Raw genomic sequence first — 9,195 nt, forward strand, 5'->3', positions numbered from 1 at the left:
TAAAACACTCCTTTGTAGATAATGTCAGATTTAGCTGTTGATAGATTTTTTTTGAGTTTGAGTTTACCAACTAACATCTATACAATTTTTTAACAAATACAAATATATACACATTATCCCGTTTATAAATATTTTATGGTTTAGCCTTACACCCAAGCGCAGTTATGAAACTTGCCCACAATTTTATCCCGGGACCTTTCCTGTCCCGGAACCAATAAATATTGCCCGTATCCCTGGGGAAAGATTTGCCCAAACACCCTGGAGAGGAAACGGAAAAGACCGGTGAGCGTTTGAATTTTCTTCTAATTGAGCGAAATTGGTGTCAAACGTTTGTGCAGCGAAAGTTTTTGTTTGTGCTGATAATTTTTAAGATGAAAAAGTTTAAAGCAAACAAAATTGATATAAATTAAGTTTGCTATTTGTGCAACGAAAATATTTGTCGCATCGTTAATTAACAAAATTTGTTTGATTTTGTGAATGTAGACGGTCTGGTTGACCATCGATAACCTCTGGAAACATTTACTAATATCTTTAAAATGATAGCAGCGCAAACGACACTAATTCCGTTTGATTTAAAGTAAATTGGTTAATCAACCCACGTCTGCAAATGGCGACATGCTAGTTAAATATTCAGTAGTTGAAACTTCTGTTGATGTACAAATCTTTGCTTAAAGTGCAACCAGTGCTCAGTAAAGTGTTTTTAATAAAGTGCTTTTAAAATGGACCCAGTAATAAAGGCGTCTTTATTACAGGTGGTCAAACTGATCAGGTTAAATTAATCAGGTTATTAGATCAGAATAATCTTATTTTAAGTTTTTTTATTTTGACTCTGATAAATGTTTCTAACCCAAGGCTAAATTTAAATACAATAAAAACCTCACTTGTTTGAGTAACTGAAATAAATTAACTTTTAAATAATTTTATTTATTTAATATATGAATATACAAACAGAGTTGTGAGGAGTTTATTAAACATAAATGTGAACTACAGTAGGTGTTTTAACCTTCTAACTGTGTAAGATGTCAGTTTGTAGATATTTTACTGTAGTTTGTGTTTTTGTCTCTCTGAGTGTCACCTGTGTTCTGCTCTTTATTTTTCGCCGTCCTGACACTGGAAATGTGAATCGGTTCCCCAGGCTGTCAGCCGGTTTCCCATCAGCTCTGCATATCTGAGCTCAAACTGCTGTCAGAAAGTTGCCGCTGTGGTAGTTTGCATTGTGGCTGTCGCTACATTGACTAGCTGTCATATTCATGCTGAAGGTTTCTGCACAACACAATTCATATCTGACTTTATTAAAACCGTCCTGAGCAACAGTTATTATTATTAACGCTGCATGTCAGTCTGAATTTCAACATGCAGACTCCAGACTAAACTTAAGCACTTTGCCTCGTCGTGACCTAAAAACAATATTCAAAATAGTTTTGTTTATTTGTAAATCAGTCATTTACTTTAGTGACCATTTGAAATTATTTGCATTTTTACTCTCATTAAACTATTTTAATTACTCGCCCTTAGCATTTTCTACATATTTTTGACATTGCATTATGATTTTCCTTTAGTTGTAGTATCTGTTGCTAATTTATGTAGCATGAATTTTACTGATAAAATAATTTAAACAATGATATTATCAAGCTAGTATTTAATATTTAGCATCAATTATACAAATATTTGATATGGCTAAACTCTAAACTTCAACTCTTTCAGTACTTTAATATACAAATTTCCATGAAACGACTAATGTGTTTTGGTTAATTGTCTTCTTCATCCATCATTAACTAAACATAAGTTAGCTAGCAGTTAGCATTTAGTACTAGCTAGCCAGTATTATCTCTGGAAAGTGTGCATTGATGCTACTATAGGTATTAATAAGCACAGACTTTAACCTGTGTATGTAAAAACAAAAAACAATTAGTTGAATAAAAAAATGTACACATTAAGATATATACAAGTAATGTATGTAATTAAGTAGTAGAAAGTTAAATACTTGGTCCTAATTTTTGTATGGAAGTCTTTTTTGTTTTTAGCAAAGTGTGACAACATTTGTTATGAATGTGTTCTGTATCAATAAACTGAATTAATAATGAACTGATTTCTGTAATAACTGTCTGTTTTCTTTCATCCAGCAGCCTCAGCCTTCCAGGCTCTTCCAGGCTCTGAATAAAGCAGGTAAAGCTGCATCCTTAACCTCCCACTATCACTTTAACCGAAGAGTAATGGTTCATGCAGTTTTCCAGCTTCACCTCCACCTCTAAAAATTTCACTTTGACTAAAGAATAATGCGTCTGCATCTGTTTTTCTCGCTCAGCCTAACCTCTCGCACTCACATGACTCCAGAATAATGTAGATGTATTTATTTTTACCCCCTCAGCCTCGACCTCCGTCACTATCAATCTGGCTTTCTAATAATGTAGGCACATCTTTTCTGCTCACCCTCCTCACCTCTCAATTTCCCCGCCACCTCAGGATAATGTAGGTGCATCTATTATCTCTGCTCTCTGCTGCGCTGCTGTCTGCGACCCCGTTGTTAGAATAATGTGGCTGCATTTACACAACCTCACACTCTATCTGACAGGGTCGGGGAATAAATAAATAGCCTCGCATGCATGCTGAAAGCACACTTTCTCAGCTTGAAGCTTTAAAATCATGCAGAGAAATCATCTGTTATTTTAGCTCAGGAGTTAATCACCAGATGGTTGCAGATTTTTGTTAACTTTCCCCTGTTTTCTCCGGAGACACGGCCACAGAGCAGAGAGAATGAAACAAAAAGCACTCAGAGGCTGATAAGAGTGTTGTTGCAGCTTTTATTTATCATATCTCCAAATAACCGTGTAGCTGTTGTGCTGTGGTCAGGATACAGTGACCTCGCTTGATCAACTACTCCCCTCTGCAGCCTGATAAGAGGGCTAATATAACAACAAGCCGGTCTGTAACTGTAATTATTTCTGCGCTGTCAGAGGAGGAACGAACCGCGGGCCCTCCAGCCGATTTAAATCTGCAGGAAAACTAAAAAAAAGGAAAAAAAACACAAGAGGAGGAGGAGGGAAAACATCTTCAACACCAGCAAGACAAATATCAGCTCGGCGTCCCGACACGCCTGGAATTGGACCAGTTTGTCATGCACAACCCGAGAGCACACATTCAAACGGCCAATCAGAACCGATCCAGACTTTACTGCAACAGCAAACCAGGTTCTGCTTAAGACCAGAGAGGAAACGCTGAATAAAGTGATCTTAGCCTCTCAGTTCATCTCTGGAGAGAACAAATACAAAATCAAACATTATCCAAATTAAAATGCATAAACCAAAGTTTCAGGCTTTTAATTATTTTAATTATTTATAATGTACATTTGCTTAAAAGTGTAAATTCAAAAGCATTTTTTAAGTTGTAAACAGACTCATGAGCACTGTAAAAAAAATGTAGTTTTTTCTATTTTTTTTCTTCCACTCAAGAAAATGAGAAAACTCAAAAATCTGTTTTAAATGAATAAATTATTAAAGTATAACTAACCCTGCTATGAAAGCTTAGCCCCGCCCCCTGACTCTGAGGGGCGTGGCCAGGTGTGGGGATGAGCAGAGGGGCTTTAATGGGTCAACAATATTTAGCAACTTTTCAGTCTAGTGTCTGTTTTGCTCAAAATAGCGACTAGCACCAAACCTAAAAACTCTTTTTTGTTTGTTTTTTGGAGACAGTGACAAACCTCCAGCAGTCAGAGCAGAAAGGAGATTCATAATAAAAATATAAATCAATCAAACAATAAAAAAACTGAGGAATCTGAAAATTAATTTCCTCTAATACATGTAATCTGCATTCTGTTTAAATTGTTCCACATAATTCAGACCCAACTGAAAGAAACTTGGTTTCAAAGTTATCTTGTGTTTTATTAACTTAATGCTCTAATATATTTAAAAGTAGTTCAACCCATATGTCTGTCTGCACAAATGATCCTCCAGATTTAATTCCTAACAGGAAGTTTTTTGTTTTGAAGCAATCTGATTTGCTGACAGGTTTTAGCTTTGTGCTACACTGCCCCCTACGGGTTTGGCATGTGTGAAACAACGCTTAGGGTTAAAGTTGTGCAGGTTCATGTGGATGAAAACTTTTGTGAAACCGATCCTGTGTGAATTATATTGTATTTTAAATAATGTGACAGAAATATTTGTTTTTATAAACACCCGGCTGTTTGTGAACGAGCCCAAAGATTTTAAAACTGAGCATAAAGTTCAATAAAAGTTCAGTATGTAGAATATTTTCAAAGCCTACATTTCTGATTACGACCAATAAAAGAATCATTCTTTAGCCGACTGCCAATGAAAACGCTGCAAAAAAAGAAACAAAAAAAACCCAGTTTATCCTTCAAAGAGCCATTTTAGAGACTTTTGTCTTTTCTGGGCTTCTGTAGCTAAAAGTAAAACAATCTTGTTTATAGGGAAGAAAGAGCCGATGGTTAATGATGGTTTTATTTCATGAAGTCAGTTTACCGTTTGATTGTTTGGCGTTTGAGGGAATTCAAACAATAAGATAAATTTTTTGTCTTTATTTTAATTTCATCGTAAGTTTTTCCGTAACAAGTTCCTCGTCCCGACTGCCTGGCTGCTTATCTGTAAATTTGTTCATTCTGGACCTGAAACTTAAACTCCTCAAAGTTTTGTTCGACCTTGAAAGCTGCTTCGAAGCCGCTGCAGCATAATTGTTGAGAAACGTTTTAAAAAAATGTCAATTGTGGCTTTTATTGTGAAGCTGGGAGGATGTATGGGCCGGCGTCGCCCGGTGATAGATGACACGATACACGGCTTTCCTGATTTCGCAAATTTCTATGAAATGTGTCCTGAGTTCATGGAGGCGAGGAGATAAGGGGCTGGATGAGGCTCTCCGGCCAATAGGATTCATCTGTTTCTGCCGCTTATCTGCTGATAGAGGAGGACTCTCTCCTTACCTCCTCTCCTTCCCTCTGCTTCCTCATCACTTCTTTTATTATTTCTTGTTCTTTTTCCTCTTTTTTCTATGTTCCTCTTCTTCCCTGTGTCACCGTTATCTGCTATTTTTATTTAATAGGATTTCATACTTTTTAATTTAGTTCTGATTTAGTTTCAACTTTTTTCACAGCGTTTTCTTAGTGCTGAAAAGTTTCTGGCCCAATTAATAAAAACTAATCATTTGCTAACAGGCATTCTGGTTCTGAGACATTTATGAGGTAAAACTGTGTTATCTGCGTTTACATTACAAAAACTTTAATATTAATATAAATATGAATTAATGTGTTTTCTTTTACACATTAACATTATGTACCAATGATTTGGTATAATCAGGTTTATTTAATTATTTGTGCTACTTTTAAGTATTTGTTATTTTCTTTTGTTTGAAGCATTTTGTCTCTGTTGTGCTGCATCCGTCTCTCGTCTTCTGAGACTAGTGTTGAAGTTTTTGTTCTTTGCTTATGTGGCCAAAACAATGAAGGAAAAACACAATAAAATATATGAATAAACTGGAACTGCAGGCAGTTATAAAACTAAGTCCGTCTGTGGCTCCGCCAAGCGACAGCATCAGACTTGTGTGAACCGTTTGCTGCAGCGCTCTGTTCACAGCAGTAATAATGACGGACGCCGTCTACAAATCAGTTTTAAACTTATTCAGTAATCAGAGCTGACGGTATCACCACAAGCTAATTAGATGAAAGAAGCTAAGAAAACCAAATCATTGAGGTGAAGAATTAAGACGAATGTCTCATGAAAAAATGGATGAAATGCGACGTGAAAGTTCTGATGCCTTAGAAACTACCGGATACGTATCCAGCTTTAGTGCCACATATTGAAGTGGTAACTATTTTCCTGATGGCATTTGTGATCAAGATGGCAGCGGCCATCTTGGTAGGCAGTTGCTACAGAGTTGCTATGACAACAATAAACAAGCCATAAGCTTAGAACTAACAATAGAAGTACAATACAACTTTTTTCCAGTCACAATATTTGAGTACTCTTCCCACCTCTGTGTAATACTTAGATAAATATCAGCGATATTTATTTACTGCTGAACTAGCAAAATTAGCTTAGCTCATGTAGCTTTAATCAGACGGACAAACTTTACTGCTTCCAAACAACATCGGCTCAGCTGTAGTCCAGAATAAAGGATGTTATCAAGATGATGTATTTTGCATCCTTCATAATAATTAAATCTGTTTAGCAGGTAAACTGATCCAGAGTCTTTGTTTCCCGTCTTGTTAAATAAAATTGGATCCAGTGTTTCTGTAAAACCCTCGGCGGTTCTGTGTCTCCGGTAAAACTGCCAGCGCTGCCGTTCGTCGGGATGAGACACTAAATCTTCTTTAAGACACCTCCAGCCTTTTTTCAAGGTCTTTTTGTTTTTTTAAGGCTCTTTAAAACAACATTGATTGTTTCCCAGAATGACTTTCTGTCGCCGTTTTAATGATTATGCAGATGTGAGACAACCTTTCCGTTTGACGGCCGGTTCCCACGGGGAGGCGGTGACACGGCGGCGGCTGCCACGCCGACAAGCGACCGTCACCCCCGCCTCACTCTGTCACCCCGCCTCACTCTGTCACCCCGCCTCACCCGTCCCCAACCCGACCCGTTCATTCCTCCTGTTCTGTTCTGAACTCTAATGGGACGCAGATAAAAACCTTTTTAGGTTTCAGAACAACTTTTTAGGGATCAGTAGTTATTTTTTGCAATATGTCTACATCAGTGGAGCCCAAAGTCGGTTCTGGAGGCCCAGCCCGGCATCCTGCATGTTTTATTCTCTCCCTGGTACCAACAACCTTTTCAGCAGGTCAATGTTCTTCTTAGACATCATTGGGTCCAGGTGTGTTAAACCAGGGAGAGACTAAAACATGCAGGATGCCGGGCCTCCAGAACCGACTTTGGGCTCCACTGGGTTATATGAACAGAGACAGATAAAATAATTATTATATAAGTCATTATTTTTTTTATATATTTAGATTATTTATTTGGGGTAGGTTAATTACAAAATAGGCCAATTATTGATTGTTTTTTAAGTATCTATTTTCTGTCCACACTAAATAAATTCATTTATTTTGTAACATTTTGCTAGAAAAGTTTATTTATGAAACAGATTTGTGATATGAAGGAGTTTTGTAAAGAAAAATACTTTTTTGTAGATAAAATTAAAAAATACTGTATTATTCCCAAAGGAAAATTAAACGTTGTAACAACTCATTAAATCTAATTCTTCAGTTATTGTAGATGGTAATGGTGTCTTTAAAATAGAAATAAAACTAAAAGTGAATGGCGTTTTAAAATAAATTAAAACTTGTTTTTGTTGTTACACATATAGTCAACATCATACAATGTAAATTTTTCCGCGTTATTTAAAGAAAGTTTATTTTTTTGGCAGTTGCTAAAACCATCTTAAAAATGAACACAATTAGAATCAGATACACATTAAATAAACTTTAAATTTGTACGTTAATGCTGCCTAAACTCGTGAACAGAGTAAATGAAAGTAGTAAAAGCTTCAGTGAATCATATTTTCAGTTTTTATCAGTAACAGTAGATTTGTTTCCTGTATGACCAGATTTAATCCTCATGAATCCGTAATCTCGTGTAAAACTCAGCTGCTCCTCCAATGACAGCCCAGCTCTGATTTATTCCCCCTGATGATTGGCCGGCTGCCGTCGCCTTGACAGTCAACCTTCTTCATCAAATCTCCACTTTTCCTCTCTTCTTCCTCAAATCATTTTTCCTTTCATATCAGGTTTTTTCTCCACTCTCTCTGCTCTGCCGCCGGTTTTACTTGACAGGAAATATTCCAGGCGATGCGGCGTGGTTGTAGATCTCCGGCCGTGGCAGACGCCATCGATCCGCCTCATTTGCATACATAAATCTATCGGCTATCTGACACTTGCCAATATTCTGGGCAGCGGGAAGCGGCGGTGCTGAGTCGGTCGGGTCACATTATCATTGGTGATGGAGCTTTGATGAAGTGTGACAGCGCCGCACGGCTGCTGACTGTCTGAGGAAACGCACTGTAAAAAATCACTCTTTACTTCTAGCTGGTTCTAAGTATGGAACCAGAGGAGTGCAAGAAACACAAACTATATGGAAGCACATAAATTATAGTATGTCCAACTTTAACTGTGTTACCGTATAATTACAAAAGACATTTTGAAAATAAATTCGCTTAACACAAAAAACGCCAATTTTGACAAAACCTGTTTTTTGACAAAAAGTCTTGGCGCCAGTATGAAGTGAGTTTTTTTTTTTTTTTTGGTTTATTTTGCAAAACTGCAATAGAAACAATTTTTTGCATCACCAGTCACATGATCAACAACCAAATGTTACTACTGCTGCAAACTAGGAAGAAGAAGATGACAGGAAGTAGTTGGAGGATGATGGCGCGGCGATTTATTTATTGTTTCTTATTTAATTATTTAATTGCTTGTTATTTAAAGGAAACAAGGAATTACAAAATAGTTTTTTCAACATTAACAGAAAATCAGCAAAGATTTGCACACATATGTAATGGGAATGCAGCTTGTGAAAATAATATATTGAAAGTATATTTAATACTTTCAATAAAAAAAGTTATTAAAAGTCAGACATTAATCCAAGGCACAGATTTTTGAGGATGGACAAAGATTATTATTATTATTTAATTTTTTAAAATGAATGTGGGTTTTGCAAGTTTTGTACTTTATATAAAACTCAAGTGTCCAAATTAGGAGAGCTGTATTAATACTTTGGGATCTTTATTATTAACAATGTTCAAGTGGAAATTAAAAAGTTAGTAAATTTTTTAAAGAACAACATGGAGCTATATAGCGCAGTGGTCCCCAAACCCCGGGCCACGGACCGGTACCGGGCCGTGGACCAATTGGTACCGGGCCGCACAAGAAATAATTAAATATTTCCATTTTATGTATTATTTGAGTCTGGAGGATCTTTTATTTTGAAAATCCTTTAACTGGACTCTCTCGGTTCCGTCTTGCCGCCAACATGGAGCCACAAGCAGCAAAATGAGTCAGAAACGGATCAGATTGTTTGTAAAGTTTCTTTGTGAAGGGAAAAGGCCCAGAGAAGAGACAGGAGGATGGATTTATCCCGGCAGGTGATTCCCACAGTCCAAGCTCTGCATGATATGGTGACCGGATGTTAATGAGGAAATGAAGCTTCAAGCTGCTTCTCCACTAGAGACCAAGAACCCGGAGCATCAGCAACACTT

The 9,195-nt window shown here is 36.8% G+C and overlaps 1 long non-coding RNA gene across 1 annotated transcript; it reads left to right on the top strand.

The window, feature by feature from the left end:
• The first annotated feature begins 1,134 nt into the window (after positions 1 to 1,134).
• On the top strand, positions 1,135 to 3,350 carry LOC114154824 (uncharacterized). The gene is made up of 3 exons (XR_003597629.1): positions 1,135 to 1,259; positions 2,124 to 2,166; positions 2,955 to 3,350. It is a non-coding gene; the product is annotated as an uncharacterized LOC114154824 (long non-coding RNA).
• The last annotated feature ends 5,845 nt before the right edge of the window (positions 3,351 to 9,195 follow it).

The sequence above is a fragment of the Xiphophorus couchianus genome, chromosome 12 (genome assembly GCF_001444195.1).
Source record: "Xiphophorus couchianus chromosome 12, X_couchianus-1.0, whole genome shotgun sequence".
Classification (NCBI taxonomy): domain Eukaryota; kingdom Metazoa; phylum Chordata; class Actinopteri; order Cyprinodontiformes; family Poeciliidae; genus Xiphophorus; species Xiphophorus couchianus.